This window comes from Aegilops tauschii, chromosome 5, assembly GCF_002575655.3.
Source record: "Aegilops tauschii subsp. strangulata cultivar AL8/78 chromosome 5, Aet v6.0, whole genome shotgun sequence".
In the NCBI taxonomy this organism is placed as follows: Eukaryota; Viridiplantae; Streptophyta; class Magnoliopsida; order Poales; family Poaceae; genus Aegilops; species Aegilops tauschii.
Window position 1 is genome coordinate 75,079,183 of NC_053039.3, and position 13,332 is coordinate 75,092,514.

Genomic DNA, 13,332 nt, shown 5'->3' on the forward strand with positions numbered 1-13,332 from the left:
ATTAGGCAACGGTTGTAATGGTAGTAAGAATGACAATCATCTTTGCAGTGGACCTGGGAGTGGCAAGCATTTTTTGCGCGTCGTGACAAACATATCGCATGTGCGCGATATATATTAACCCCGTTATATTATTTTTGACATTTGCGATATGTTTTAGCTCGCTGCTCATTGGTCACGCGTCTAGAGGCGGCATTGTGGCGCGAGGAGCGCGTTCTGAAAGGGGTAAAAAAATACGTGTTGCTGCGGTATAGAGGGAGGGGTGGAAACCGTGGTAAACTCGTCTCCGTGTTTGAGGGGGGGAGTAAGTAGTATATATAGGGCATTATCCATTATTAGGCAACGGTTGTAATGGTAGTAAGAATGACAATCATCTTTGCAGTGGACCTGGGAGTGGCAAGCATAAGGGACGAAGGCGGGGGTAACATGTCGGATGCGATCATACCAGCACTAAAGCACCGGATCCCATCAGAACTCCGAAGTTAAGCGTGCTTGGGTGAGAGTAGTACTAGGATGGGTGACCTCCTGGAAAATCCTCCTGTTGCATTCCCTTTTTAATTATTTTTTGCGCCTCGTGACAAACATATCGCATGTGCGCGATATATATTAACCCCGTTATATTATTTTTGACATTTGCGATATGTTTTAGCTCGCTGCTCATTGGTCACGCGTCTAGAGGCAGCTTTGTGGCGCGAGGAGCGCCTTCTGAAAGGGGTAAAAAAATACGTGTTGCTGCGGTATAGAGGGAGGGGTGGAAACCGTGGTAAACTCGTCTCCGTGTTTGAGGGGGGGAGTAAGTAGTATATATAGGGCATTATCCATTATTAGGCAACGGTTGTAATGGTAGTAAGAATGACAATCATCTTTGCAGTGGACCTGGGAGTGGCAAGCATAAGGGACGAAGGCGGGGGTAACATGTCGGATGTGATCATACCAGCACTAAAGCACCGGATCCCATCAGAACTCCGAAGTTAAGCGTGCTTGGGCGAGAGTAGTACTAGGATGGGTGACCTCCTAGAAAATCCTCGTGTTGCATTCCCTTTTTAATTATTTTTTGCGCCTCGTGACAAACATATCGCATATGCGCGATATATATTAACCCCGTTATATTATTTTTGACATTTGCGATATGTTTTAGCTCGCAGCTCATTGGTCACGCGTCTAGAGGCGGCTTTGTGGCGCGAGGAGCGCGTTCTGAAAGGGGTAAAAAATACGTGTTGCTGCGGTATAGAGGGAGGGGTGGAAACCGTGGTAAACTCGTCTCCGGGTTTGAGGGGGGGGGAGTAAGTTGTATATATAGGGCATTATCCATTATTAGGCAACGGTTGTAATGGTAGTAAGAATGACAATCATCTTTGCAGTGGACCTGGGAGTGGCAAGCATAAGGGACGAAGGCGGGGCTAACATGTTGGATGCGATCATACCAACACTAAAGCACCGGATCCCATCAGAACTCCGAAGTTAAGCATGCTTGGGTGAGAGTAGTACTAGGATGGGTGACCTCGTGTTGCATTCCCTTTTTAATTATTTTTTGCGCCTCGTGACAAACATATCGCATGTGCGCGATATATATTAACCCCGTTATATTATTTTTGACATTTGCGATATGTTTTAGCTTGCTGCTCATTGGTCATGCGTCTAGAGGCGGCTTTGTGGCGCGAGTAGCGCGTTCTGAAAGGGGTAAAAAAATACGTGTTGCTGCGGTATAGAGGGAGGGGTGCAAACCGTGGTAAATTCGTCTCCGTGTTTGAGGGGGGGGGGAGTAAGTAGTGTATATAGGGCATTATCCATTATTAGACAACGGATGTAATGGTAGTAAGACTGACAATCATCTTTGCAGTGGACCTGGGAGTGGCAAGCATAAGGGACGAAGGCGGGGCTAACATGTTGGATGCGATCATACCAACACTAAAGCACCGGATCCCATCAGAACTCCGAAGTTAAGCATGCTTGGGCGAGAGTAGTACTAGGATGGGTGACCTCCTGGGAAGTCCTCCTGTTGCATTCCCTTTTTAATTATTTTTTGCGCCTCGTGACAAACATATCGCATGTGCGCGATATATATTAACCCCGTTATATTATTTTTGACATTTGCGATATGTTTTAGCTCGCTGCTCATTGGTCACGCGTCTAGAGGCGGCTTTGTGGCGCGAGGAGCGCGTTCTGAAAGGGGTAAAAAAATACGTGTTGCTGCGGTATAGAGGGAGGGGTGGAAACCGTGGTAAACTCGTCTCCGTGTTTGAGGGGGGGAGTAAGTAGTATATATAGGGCATTATCCATTATTAGGCAACGGTTGTAATGGTAGTAAGAATGACAATCATCTTTGCAGTGGACCTGGGAGTGGCAAGCATAAGGGACGAAGGCGGGGGTAACATGTAGGATGCGATCATACCAGCACTAAAGCACCGGATCCCATCAGAACTCCGTAGTTAAGCGTGCTTGGGCGAGAGTAGTACTAGGATGGGTGACCTCCTGGGAAGTCCTCGTGTTGCATTCCCTTTTTAATTATTTTTTGCGGGTCGTGACAAACATATCGCATGTGCGCGATATATATTAACCCCGTTATATTATTTTTGACATTTGCGATATGTTTTAGCTCGCTGCTCATTGGTCACTCGTCTAGAGGCGGCTTTGTGGCGCGAGGAGCGCGTTCTGAAAGGGGTAAAAAAATACGTGTTGCTGCGGTATAGAGGGAGGGATGGAAACCGTGGTAAATTCGTCTCCGTGTTTGAGGGGGGGGAGTAAGTAGTATATATAGGGCATTATCCATTATTAGGCAACGGTTGTAATGGTAGTAAGAATGACAATCATCTTTGCAGTGGACCTGGGAGTGGCAAGCATAAGGGACGAAGGCGGGGGTAACATGTCGGATGCGATCATACCAGCACTAAAGCACCAGATTCCATCAGAACTCCGAAGTTAAGCGTGCTTGGGCGAGAGTAGTACTAGGATGGGTGACCTCCTGGGAAGTCCTCGTGTTGCATTCCCTTTTTAATTATTTTTTGCGGGTCGTGACAAACATATCGCATGTGCGCGATATATATTAACCCCGTTATATTATTTTTGACATTTGCGATATGTTTTAGCTCGCTGCTCATTGGTCACGCGTCTAGAGGCGGCATTGTGGCGCGAGGAGCGCGTTCTGAAAGGGGTAAAAAAATACGTGTTGCTGCGGTATAGAGGGAGGGGTGGAAACCGTGGTAAACTCGTCTCCGTGTTTGAGGGGGGGAGTAAGTAGTATATATAGGGCATTATCCATTATTAGGCAACGGTTGTAATGGTAGTAAGAATGACAATCATCTTTGCAGTGGACCTGGGAGTGGCAAGCATAAGGGACGAAGGCGGGGGTAACATGTCGGATGCGATCATACCAGCACTAAAGCACCGGATCCCATCAGAACTCCGAAGTTAAGCGTGCTTGGGTGAGAGTAGTACTAGGATGGGTGACCTCCTGGAAAATCCTCCTGTTGCATTCCCTTTTTAATTATTTTTTGCGCCTCGTGACAAACATATCGCATGTGCGCGATATATATTAACCCCGTTATATTATTTTTGACACTTGCGATATGTTTTAGCTCGCTGCTCTTTGGTCACGCATCTAGAGGCGGCTTTGTGGCGCGAGGAGCGCGTTCTGAAAGGGGTAAAAAAATACGTGTAGCTGCGGTATAGAGGGAGGGGTGGAAACCGTGGTAAACTCGTCTCCGTGTTTGAGGGGGGGAGTAAGTAGTATATATAGGGCATTATCCATTATTAGGCAACGGTTGTAATGGTAGTAAGAATGACAATCATCTTTGCAGTGGACCTGGGAGTGGCAAGCATAAGGGACGAAGGCGGGGGTAACATGTCGGATGTGATCATACCAGCACTAAACCACCGGATCCCATCAGAACTCCGAAGTTAAGCGTGCTTGGGCGAGAGTAGTACTAGGATGGGTGACCTCCTAGAAAATCCTCGTGTTGCATTCCCTTTTTAATTATTTTTTGCGCCTCGTGACAAACATATCGCATGTGCGCGATATATATTAACCCCGTTATATTATTTTTGACATTTGCGATATGTTTTAGCTCGCTGCTCATTGGTCACGCGTCTAGAGGCGGCATTGTGGCGCGAGGAGCGCGTTCTGAAAGGGGTAAAAAAATACGTGTTGCTGCGGTATAGAGGGAGGGGTGGAAACCGTGGTAAACTCGTCTCCGTGTTTGAGGGGGGGAGTAAGTAGTATATAGGGCATTATCCATTATTAGGCAACGGTTTTAATGGTAGTAAGAATGACAATCATCTTTGCAGTGGACCTGGGAGTGGCAAGCATAAGGGACGAAGGCGGGGGTAACATGTCGGATGCGATCATACCAGCACTAAAGCACCGGATCCCATCAGAACTTCGAAGTTAAGCGTGCTTGGGTGAGAGTAGTACTAGGATGGGTGACCTCCTGGAAAATCCTCCTGTTGCATTCCCTTTTTAATTCTTTTTTGCGCCTCGTGACAAACATATCGCATGTGCGCGATATATATTAACCCCGTTATATTATTTTTGACACTTGCGATATGTTTTAGCTCGTTGCTCATTGGTCACGCGTCTAGAGGCGGCTTTGTGGCGCGAGGAGCGCGTTCTGAAAGGGGTAAAAAATACGTGTTGCTGCGGTATAGAGGGAGGGGTGGAAACCGTGGTAAACTCGTCTCCGTGTTTGAGGGGGGGGGAGTAAGTAGTATATATAGGGCATTATCCATTATTAGGCAACGGTTGTAATGGTAGTAAGAATGACAATCATCTTTGAAGTGGACCTAGGAGTGGCAAGCATAAGGGACGAAGGCGGGGGTAAAATGTCGAAAGCGATCATACCAGCACTAAAGCACCGGATCCCATCAAAACTCCGAAGTTAAGCGTGCTTGGGCGAGAGTAGTACAAGGATGGGTGACCTCCTGGGAAGTCCTCGTGTTGCATTCCCTTTTTAAATATTTTTTGCGGGTCGTGACAAACATATCGCATGTGCGCGATATATATTAACCCCGTTATATTATTTTTGACATTTGCGATATGTTTTAGCTCGCTGTTCATTGGCATGCGTCTAGAGGCGGCTTTGTGGCGCGAGGAGCGCGTTCTGAAAGGGTAAAAAAATACGTGTTGCTGCGGTATAGAGGGTGGGGTGGAAACCGTGGTAAACTCGTCTCCGTGTTTGAGGGGGGGGGAGTAAGTTGTATATATAGGGCATTATTCATTATTAGGCAACGGTTGTAATGGTAGTAAGAATGACAATCATCTTTGCAGTGGACCTGGGAGTGGCAAGCATAAGGGACGAAGGCGGGGGTAACATGTAGGATGCGATCATACCAGCACTAAAGCACCGGATCCCATCAGAACTCCGAAGTTAAGCGTGCTTGGGCGAGAGTAGTACTAGGATGGGTGACCTCCTGGGAAGTCCTCGTGTTGCATTCCCTTTTTAATTATTTTTTGCGCGTCGTGACAAACATATCGCATGTGCGCGATATATATTAACCCCGTTATATTATTTTTGACATGTGCGATATGTTTTAGCTCGCTGCTCATTGGTCACGCGTCTAGAGGCGGCTTTGTGGCGCGAGGAGCGCGTTCTGAAAGGGGTAAAAAATACGTGTTGCTGTGGTATAGAGGGAGGGGTGGAAACCGTGGTAAACTCGTCTCCGTGTTTGAGGGAGGGAGTAAGTAGTATATATAGGGCATTATCCATTATTAGGCAACGGTTGTAATGGTAGTAAGAATGACAATCATCTTTGCAGTGGACCTGGGAGTGGCAAGCATAAGGGACGAAGGCGGGGGTAACATGTCGGATGCGATCATACCAGCACTAAAGCAACGGATCCCATCAGAACTCCGAAGTTAAGCGTGCTTGGGCGAGAGTAGTACTAGGATGGGTGACCTCCTGGAAAATCCTCATGTTGCATTCCCTTTTTAATTATTTTTTGCGCCTCGTGACAAACATATCTCATGTGCGCGATATATATTAACCCCGTTATATTATTTTTGACATTTGCGATATGTTTTAGCTCACTGCTCATTGGTCACGCGTCTAGAGGCGGCTTTGTGGCGCGAGGAGCGCGTTCTGAAAGGGGTAAAAAAATACGTGTTGCTGCGGTATAGAGGGAGGGGTGGAAACCGTGGTAAACTCGTCTCCGTGTTTGAGGGGGGGAGTAAGTAGTATATATAGGGCATTATCCATTATTAGGCAACGGTTGTAATGGTAGTAAGAATGACAATCATCTTTGCAGTGGACCTGGGAGTGGCAGGCATAAGGGACGAAGGCGGGGGTAACATGTTGGATGCGATCATACCAGCACTAAAGCAGGGGATCCCATCAGAACTCCAAAGTTAAGCGTGCTTCGGCGAGAGTAGTACTAGGATGGGTGACCTCCTGGGAAGTCCTCGTGTTGCATTCCCTTTTTAATTATTTTTTGCGCCTCATGACAAACATATCACATGTGCGCGATATATATCAACCCCGTTATATTATTTTTGACATTTGCGATATGTTTTAGCTCGCTGCTCATTGGTCACGCGTCTAGAGGCGGCTTTGTGGCGCGAGGACCGCGTTCTGAAAGGGGTAAAAAAATACGTGTTGCTGCGGTATGGAGGGAGGGGTGGAAACCGTGGTAAACTCGTCCCCGTGTTTGAGGGGGGGGAGTAAGTAGTATATATAGGGCATTATCCATTATTAGGCAACGGTTGTAATGGTAGTAAGAATGACAATCATCTTTGCAGTGGACCTGGGAGTGGCAGGCATAAGGGACGAAGGCGGGGGTAACATGTTGGATGCGATCATACCAGCACTAAAGCACGGGATCCCATCAGAACTCCAAAGTTAAGCGTGCTTGGGCGAGAGTAGTACTAGGATGGGTGACCTCCTGAGAAGTCCTCGTGTTGCATTCCCTTTTTAATTATTTTTTGCGCCTCATGACAAACATATCACATGTGCGCGATATATATCAACCCCGTTATATTATTTTTGACATTTGCGATATGTTTTAGCTCGCTGCTCATTGGTCACGCGTCTAGAGGCGGCTTTGTGGCGCGAGGACCGCGTTCTGAAAGGGGTAAAAAAATACGTGTTGCTGCGGTATGGAGGGAGGGGTGGAAACCGTGGTAAACTCGTCCCCGTGTTTGAGGGGGGGGAGTAAGTAGTATATATAGGGCATTATCCATTATTAGGCAACGGTTGTAATCGTAGTAAGAATGACAATAATCTTTGTAGTGGACCTGGGAGTGGCAAGCATAAGGGACGAAGGCGGGGGTAACATGTAGGATCCGATCATACCAGCACTAAAGCACCGGATCCCATCAGAACTCCGTAGTTAAGCGTGCTTGGGCGAGAGTAGTACTAGGATGGGTGACCTCCTGGGAAGTCCTCGTGTTGCATTCCCTTTTTAATTATTTTTTGCGGGTCGTGACAAACATATCGCATGTGCGCGATATATATTAACCCCGTTATATTATTTTTGACATTTGCGATATGTTTTAGCTCGCTGCTCATTGGTCACGCGTCTAGAGGCGGCTTTGTGGCGCGAGGAGCGCGTTCTGAAAGGGGTAAAAAAATACGTGTTGCTGCGGTATAGAGGGAGGGATGGAGACCGTGGTAAACTCGTCTCCGTGTTTGAGGGGGGGGGGAGTAAGTAGTATATATAGGGCATTATCCATTATTAGGCAACGGTTGTAATGGTAGTAAGAATGACAATCATCTTTGCAGTGGACCTGGGAGTGGCAAGCATAAGGGACGAAGGCGGGGGTAACGTGTCGGATGCGATCATACCAGCACTAAAGCACCAGATCCCATCAGAACTCCGAAGTTAAGCGTGCTTGGGCGAGAGTAGTACTAGGATGGGTGACCTCTTGGGAAGTCCTCGTGTTGCATTCCCTTTTTAATTATTTTTTGCGCGTCGTGACAAACATATCGCATGTGCGCGATATATATTAACCCCGTTATATTATTTTTGACATTTGCGATATGTTTTAGCTCGCTTCTCATTGGTCACGCGTCTAGAGGCGGCTTTGTGGCGCGAGGAGCGCGTTCTGAAAGGGGTAAAAAAAATACGTGTTGCTGCGGTATAGAGGGAGGGGTGGAAACCGTGGTAAACTCGTCTCCGTGTTTGAGGGGGGGAGTAAGTAGTATATATAGGGCATTATCCATTATTAGGCAACGGTTGTAATGGTAGTAAGAATGACAATCATCTTTGCAGTGGACCTGGGAGTGGCAAGCATAAGGGACGAAGGCGGGGGTAACATGTCGGATGCGATCATACCAGCACTAAAGCACCGGATCCCATCAGAACTCCGAAGTTAAGCGTGCTTGGGCGAGAGTAGTACTAGGATGGGTGACCTCCTGGAAAATCCTCGTGCTGCATTCCCTTTTTAATTATTTTTTGCGCCTCGTGACAAACATATCGCATGTGCGCGATATATATTAACCCCGTTATATTATTTTTGACATTTGCGATATGTTTTAGCTCGCTGCTCATTGGTCACGCGTCTAGAGGCGGCATTGTGGCGCGAGGAGCGCGTTCTGAAAGGGGTAAAAAAATACGTGTTGCTGCGGTATAGAGGGAGGGGTGGAAACCGTGGTAAACTCGTCTCCGTGTTTGAGGGGGGGAGTAAGTAGTATATATAGGGCATTATCCATTATTAGGCAACGGTTGTAATGGTAGTAAGAATGACAATCATCTTTGCAGTGGACCTGGGAGTGGCAAGCATAAGGGACGAAGGCGGGGGTAACATGTCGGATGCGATCATACCAGCACTAAAGCACCGGATCCCATCAGAACTCCGAAGTTAAGCGTGCTTGGGTGAGAGTAGTAATAGGATGGGTGACCTCCTGGAAAATCCTCCTGTTGCATTCCCTTTTTAATTATTTTTTGCGCCTCGTGACAAACATATCGCATGTGCGCGATATATATTAACCCCGTTATATTATTTTTGACACTTGCGATATGTTTTAGCTCGCTGCTCATTGGTCACGCGTCTAGAGGCGGCTTTGTGGCGCGAGGAGCGCGTTCTGAAAGGGTTAAAAAAATACGTGTTGCTGCGGTATAGAGGGAGGGGTGGAAACCGTGGTAAACTCGTCTCCGTGTTTGAGGGGGGGAGTAAGTAGTATATATAGGGAATTATCCATTATTAGGCAACGGTTGTAATGGTAGTAAGAATGACAATCATCTTTGCAGTGGACCTGGGAGTGGCAAGCATAAGGGACGAAGGCGGGGGTAACATGTCGGATGTGATCATACCAGCACTAAAGCACCGGATCCCATCAGAACTCCGAAGTTAAGCGTGCTTGGGCGAGAGTAGTACTAGGATGGGTGACCTCCTAGAAAATCCTCGTGTTGCATTCCCTTTTTAATTATTTTTTGCGCCTCGTGACAAACATATCGCATGTGCGCGATATATATTAACCCCGTTATATTATTTTTGACATTTGCGATATGTTTTAGCTCGCTGCTCATTGGTCACGCGTCTAGAGGCGGCATTGTGGCGCGAGGAGCGCGTTCTGAAAGGGGTAAAAAAATACGTGTTGCTGCGGTATAGAGGGAGGGGTGGAAACCGTGGTAAACTCGTCTCCGTGTTTGAGGGGGGAGTAAGTAGTATATATAGGGCATTATCCATTATTAGGCAACGGTTTTAATGGTAGTAAGAATGACAATCATCTTTGCAGTGGACCTGGGAGTGGCAAGCATAAGGGACGAAGGCGGGGGTAACATGTCGGATGCGATCATACCAGCACTAAAGCACCGGATCCCATCAGAACTCCGAAGTTAAGCGTGCTTGGGTGAGAGTAGTACTAGGATGGGTGACCTCCTGGAAAATCCTCCTGTTGCATTCCCTTTTTAATTCTTTTTTGCGCCTCGTGACAAACATATCGCATGTGCGCGATATATATTAACCCCGTTATATTATTTTTGACACTTGCGATATGTTTTAGCTCGCTGCTCATTGGTCACGCGTCTAGAGGCGGCTTTGTGGCGCGAGGAGCGCGTTCTGAAAGGGGTAAAAAATACGTGTTGCTGCGGTATAGAGGGAGGGGTGGAAACCGTGGTAAACTCGTCTCCGTGTTTGAGGGGGGGGAGTAAGTAGTATATATAGGGCATTATCCATTATTAGGCAACGGTTGTAATGGTAGTAAGAATGACAATCATCTTTGCAGTGGACCTGGGAGTGGCAAGCATAAGGGACGAAGGCGGGGGTAACATGTAGGATGCGATCATACCAGCACTAAAGCACCGGATCCCATCAGAACTCCGTAGTTAAGCGTGCTTGGGCGAGAGTAGTACTAGGATGGGTGACCTCCTGGGAAGTCCTCGTGTTGCATTCCCTTTTTAATTATTTTTTGCGCGTCGTGACAAACATATCGCATGTGCGCGATATATATTAACCCCGTTATATTATTTTTGACATTTGCGATATGTTTTAGCTCGCTGCTCATTGGTCACGCGTCTAGAGCCGGCTTTGTGGCGCGAGGAGCGCGTTCTGAAAGGGGTAAAAAAATACGTGTTGCTGCGGTATAGAGGGAGGGGTGGAAACCGTGGTAAACTCGTCTCCGTGTTTGAGGGGGGGGGGAGTAAGTAGTATATATAGGGCATTATCCATTATTAGGCAACGGTTGTAATGGTAGTAAGAATGACAATCATCTTTGCAGTGGACCTGGGAGTGGCAAGCATAAGGGACGAAGGCGGGGGTAACATGTCGGATGCGATCATACCAGCACTAAAGCACCGGATCCCATCAGAACTCCGAAGTTAAGCGTGCTTGGGCGAGAGTAGTACTAGGATGGGTGACCTCCTGGGTGACCTCTTGGGCGAGAGTAGTACTAGGATGTGCGCGATATATATTAACCCCGTTATATTATTTTTGACATTTGCGATATGTTTTAGCTCGCTGCTCATTGGTCACGCGTCTAGAGGCGGCTTTGTGGCGCGAGGAGCGCGTTCTGAAAGGGGTAAAAAATACGTGTTGCTGCGGTATAGAGGGAGGGGTGGAAACCGTGGTAAACTCGTCTCCGTGTTTGAGGGGGGGGAGTAAGTAGTATATATAGGGCATTATCCATTATTAGGCAACGGTTGTAATGGTAGTAAGAATGACAATCATCTTCGCAGTGGACCTGGGAGTGGCAAGCATAAGGGACGAAGGCGGGGGTAACATGTCGGATGCGATCATACCAGCACTAAAGCAACGGATCCCATCAGAACTCCGAAGTTAAGCGTGCTTGGGCGAGAGTAGTACTAGGATGGGTGACCTCCTGGAAAATCCTCCTGTTGCATTCCCTTTTTAATTATTTTTTGCGCCTCGTGACAAACATATCGCATGTGCGCGATATATATTAACCCCGTTATATTATTTTTGACATTTGCGATATGTTTTAGCTCACTGCTCATTGGTCACGCGTCTAGAGGCGGCTTTGTGGCGCGAGGAGCGCGTTCTGAAAAGGGTAAAAAAATACGTGTTGCTGCGGTATAGAGGGAGGGGTGGAAACCGTGGTAAACTCGTCTCCGTGTTTAAGGGGGGGAGTAAGTAGTATATATAGGGCATTATCCATTATTAGGCAACGGTTGTAATGGTAGTAAGAATGACAATCATCTTTGAAGTGGACCTGGGAGTGGCAGGCATAAGGGACGAAGGCGGGGGTAACATGTTGGATGCGATCATACCAGCACTAAAGCACGGGATCCCATCAGAACTCCAAAGTTAAGCGTGCTTGGGCGAGAGTAGTACTAGGATGGGTGACCTCCTGGGAAGTCCTCGTGTTGCATTCCCTTTTTAATTATTTTTTGCGCCTCATGACAAACATATCACATGTGCGCGATATATATCAACCCCGTTATATTATTTTTGACATTTGCGATATGTTTTAGCTCGCTGCTCATTGGTCACGCGTCTAGAGGCGGCTTTGTGGCGCGAGGACCGCGTTCTGAAAGGGGTAAAAAAATACGTGTTGCTGCGGTATGGAGGGAGGGGTGGAAACCGTGGTAAACTCGTCCCCGTGTTTGAGGGGGGGGGGGGAGTAAGTAGTATATATAGGGCATTATCCATTATTAGGCAACGGTTGTAATGGTAGTAAGAATGACAATCATCTTTGCAGTGGACCTGGGAGTGGCAAGCATAAGGGACGAAGGCGGGGGTAACGTGTCGGATGCGATCATACCAGCACTAAAGCACCAGATCCCATCAGAACTCCGAAGTTAAGCGTGCTTGGGCGAGAGTAGTACTAGGATGGGTGACCTCCTGGGAAGTCCTCGTGCTGCATTCCCTTTTTAATTATTTTTTGCGCCTCGTGACAAACATATCGCATGTGCGCGATATATATTAACCCCGTTATATTATTTTTGACATTTGCGATATGTTTTAGCTCGCTGCTCATTGGTCACGCGTCTAGAGGCGGCATTGTGGCGCGAGGAGCGCGTTCTGAAAGGGGTAAAAAAATACGTGTTGCTGCGGTATAGAGGGAGGGGTGGAAACCGTGGTAAACTCGTCTCCGTGTTTGAGGGGGGGAGTAAGTAGTATATATAGGGCATTATCCATTATTAGGTAACGGTTGTAATGGTAGTAAGAATGACAATCATCTTTGCAGTGGACCTGGGAGTGGCAAGCATAAGGGACGAAGGCGGGGGTAACATGTCGGATGCGATCATACCAGCACTAAAGCACCGGATCCCATCAGAACTCCGAAGTTAAGCGTGCTTGGGTGAGAGTAGTACTAGGATGGGTGACCTCCTGTAAAATCCTCCTGTTGCATTCCCTTTTTAATTATTTTTTGCGCCTCGTGACAAACATATCGCATGTGCGTGATATATATTAACCCCGTTATATTATTTTTGACACTTGCGATATGTTTTAGCTCGCTGCTCATTGGTCACGCGTCTAGAGGCGGCTTTGTGGCGCGAGGAGCGCGTTCTGAAAGGGTTAAAAAAATACGTGTTGCTGCGGTATAGAGGGAGGGGTGGAAACCGTGGTAAACTCGTCTCCGTGTTTGAGGGGGGGAGTAAGTAGTATATATAGGGCATTATCCATTATTAGGCAACGGTTGTAATGGTAGTAAGAATGACAATCATCTTTGCAGTGGACCTGGGAGTGGCAAGCATAAGGGACGAAGGCGGGGGTAACATGTCGGATGTGATCATACCAGCACTAAAGCACCGGATCCCATCAGAACTCCGAAGTTAAGCGTGCTTGGGCGAGAGTAGTACTAGGATGGGTGACCTCCTAGAAAATCCTCGTGTTGCATTCCCTTTTTAATTATTTTTTGCGCCTCGTGACAAACATATCGCATGTGCGCGATATATATTAACCCCGTTATATTATTTTTGACATTTGCGATATGTTTTAGC

The 13,332-nt window shown here is 47.3% G+C and overlaps 25 non-coding genes and 2 pseudogenes across 25 annotated transcripts; all 27 read left to right on the forward strand.

Moving 5' to 3' along the window:
- The first annotated feature begins 428 nt into the window (after nucleotides 1-428).
- On the forward strand, nucleotides 429-547 carry LOC141024060 (5S ribosomal RNA). Its single transcript, XR_012185658.1, has one exon. It is a non-coding gene; the product is annotated as a 5S ribosomal RNA (ribosomal RNA).
- A 370-nt stretch (nucleotides 548-917) lies between these two features.
- Nucleotides 918-1,036, forward strand: LOC141023858 (5S ribosomal RNA). Its single transcript, XR_012185456.1, has one exon. It is a non-coding gene; the product is annotated as a 5S ribosomal RNA (ribosomal RNA).
- A 371-nt stretch (nucleotides 1,037-1,407) lies between these two features.
- On the forward strand, nucleotides 1,408-1,513 carry LOC141024641 (5S ribosomal RNA; annotated as a pseudogene).
- Nucleotides 1,514-1,886: 373 nt separating this feature from the next.
- Nucleotides 1,887-2,005, forward strand: LOC141024330 (5S ribosomal RNA). The gene has a single exon (XR_012185927.1). It is a non-coding gene; the product is annotated as a 5S ribosomal RNA (ribosomal RNA).
- A 370-nt stretch (nucleotides 2,006-2,375) lies between these two features.
- LOC141024472 (5S ribosomal RNA) lies at nucleotides 2,376-2,494 on the forward strand. Its single transcript, XR_012186070.1, has one exon. It is a non-coding gene; the product is annotated as a 5S ribosomal RNA (ribosomal RNA).
- Nucleotides 2,495-2,865: 371 nt separating this feature from the next.
- On the forward strand, nucleotides 2,866-2,984 carry LOC141023569 (5S ribosomal RNA). The gene has a single exon (XR_012185169.1). It is a non-coding gene; the product is annotated as a 5S ribosomal RNA (ribosomal RNA).
- Nucleotides 2,985-3,354: 370 nt separating this feature from the next.
- LOC141024061 (5S ribosomal RNA) lies at nucleotides 3,355-3,473 on the forward strand. Its single transcript, XR_012185659.1, has one exon. It is a non-coding gene; the product is annotated as a 5S ribosomal RNA (ribosomal RNA).
- Nucleotides 3,474-3,843: 370 nt separating this feature from the next.
- On the forward strand, nucleotides 3,844-3,962 carry LOC141024032 (5S ribosomal RNA). The gene has a single exon (XR_012185630.1). It is a non-coding gene; the product is annotated as a 5S ribosomal RNA (ribosomal RNA).
- A 368-nt stretch (nucleotides 3,963-4,330) lies between these two features.
- On the forward strand, nucleotides 4,331-4,449 carry LOC141024296 (5S ribosomal RNA). Its single transcript, XR_012185893.1, has one exon. It is a non-coding gene; the product is annotated as a 5S ribosomal RNA (ribosomal RNA).
- Nucleotides 4,450-4,820: 371 nt separating this feature from the next.
- LOC141024027 (5S ribosomal RNA) lies at nucleotides 4,821-4,939 on the forward strand. The gene has a single exon (XR_012185625.1). It is a non-coding gene; the product is annotated as a 5S ribosomal RNA (ribosomal RNA).
- A 370-nt stretch (nucleotides 4,940-5,309) lies between these two features.
- On the forward strand, nucleotides 5,310-5,428 carry LOC141023491 (5S ribosomal RNA). The gene has a single exon (XR_012185088.1). It is a non-coding gene; the product is annotated as a 5S ribosomal RNA (ribosomal RNA).
- Nucleotides 5,429-5,797: 369 nt separating this feature from the next.
- On the forward strand, nucleotides 5,798-5,916 carry LOC141024274 (5S ribosomal RNA). Its single transcript, XR_012185871.1, has one exon. It is a non-coding gene; the product is annotated as a 5S ribosomal RNA (ribosomal RNA).
- Nucleotides 5,917-6,286: 370 nt separating this feature from the next.
- LOC141024353 (5S ribosomal RNA) lies at nucleotides 6,287-6,405 on the forward strand. Its single transcript, XR_012185950.1, has one exon. It is a non-coding gene; the product is annotated as a 5S ribosomal RNA (ribosomal RNA).
- Nucleotides 6,406-6,776: 371 nt separating this feature from the next.
- Nucleotides 6,777-6,895, forward strand: LOC141023512 (5S ribosomal RNA). Its single transcript, XR_012185112.1, has one exon. It is a non-coding gene; the product is annotated as a 5S ribosomal RNA (ribosomal RNA).
- Nucleotides 6,896-7,266: 371 nt separating this feature from the next.
- Nucleotides 7,267-7,385, forward strand: LOC141023709 (5S ribosomal RNA). The gene has a single exon (XR_012185308.1). It is a non-coding gene; the product is annotated as a 5S ribosomal RNA (ribosomal RNA).
- A 373-nt stretch (nucleotides 7,386-7,758) lies between these two features.
- LOC141025065 (5S ribosomal RNA) lies at nucleotides 7,759-7,877 on the forward strand. The gene has a single exon (XR_012186562.1). It is a non-coding gene; the product is annotated as a 5S ribosomal RNA (ribosomal RNA).
- A 371-nt stretch (nucleotides 7,878-8,248) lies between these two features.
- Nucleotides 8,249-8,367, forward strand: LOC141023731 (5S ribosomal RNA). Its single transcript, XR_012185329.1, has one exon. It is a non-coding gene; the product is annotated as a 5S ribosomal RNA (ribosomal RNA).
- A 370-nt stretch (nucleotides 8,368-8,737) lies between these two features.
- Nucleotides 8,738-8,856, forward strand: LOC141024179 (5S ribosomal RNA). Its single transcript, XR_012185776.1, has one exon. It is a non-coding gene; the product is annotated as a 5S ribosomal RNA (ribosomal RNA).
- A 370-nt stretch (nucleotides 8,857-9,226) lies between these two features.
- Nucleotides 9,227-9,345, forward strand: LOC141023859 (5S ribosomal RNA). Its single transcript, XR_012185457.1, has one exon. It is a non-coding gene; the product is annotated as a 5S ribosomal RNA (ribosomal RNA).
- Nucleotides 9,346-9,714: 369 nt separating this feature from the next.
- LOC141024062 (5S ribosomal RNA) lies at nucleotides 9,715-9,833 on the forward strand. Its single transcript, XR_012185660.1, has one exon. It is a non-coding gene; the product is annotated as a 5S ribosomal RNA (ribosomal RNA).
- A 370-nt stretch (nucleotides 9,834-10,203) lies between these two features.
- Nucleotides 10,204-10,322, forward strand: LOC141024482 (5S ribosomal RNA). Its single transcript, XR_012186080.1, has one exon. It is a non-coding gene; the product is annotated as a 5S ribosomal RNA (ribosomal RNA).
- A 373-nt stretch (nucleotides 10,323-10,695) lies between these two features.
- LOC141024562 (5S ribosomal RNA) lies at nucleotides 10,696-10,814 on the forward strand (annotated as a pseudogene).
- Nucleotides 10,815-11,152: 338 nt separating this feature from the next.
- Nucleotides 11,153-11,271, forward strand: LOC141024336 (5S ribosomal RNA). The gene has a single exon (XR_012185933.1). It is a non-coding gene; the product is annotated as a 5S ribosomal RNA (ribosomal RNA).
- Nucleotides 11,272-11,641: 370 nt separating this feature from the next.
- Nucleotides 11,642-11,760, forward strand: LOC141025177 (5S ribosomal RNA). Its single transcript, XR_012186675.1, has one exon. It is a non-coding gene; the product is annotated as a 5S ribosomal RNA (ribosomal RNA).
- Nucleotides 11,761-12,135: 375 nt separating this feature from the next.
- Nucleotides 12,136-12,254, forward strand: LOC141023588 (5S ribosomal RNA). Its single transcript, XR_012185188.1, has one exon. It is a non-coding gene; the product is annotated as a 5S ribosomal RNA (ribosomal RNA).
- Nucleotides 12,255-12,624: 370 nt separating this feature from the next.
- LOC141024246 (5S ribosomal RNA) lies at nucleotides 12,625-12,743 on the forward strand. The gene has a single exon (XR_012185844.1). It is a non-coding gene; the product is annotated as a 5S ribosomal RNA (ribosomal RNA).
- A 370-nt stretch (nucleotides 12,744-13,113) lies between these two features.
- Nucleotides 13,114-13,232, forward strand: LOC141023860 (5S ribosomal RNA). Its single transcript, XR_012185458.1, has one exon. It is a non-coding gene; the product is annotated as a 5S ribosomal RNA (ribosomal RNA).
- Nucleotides 13,233-13,332: the final 100 nt, after the last annotated feature.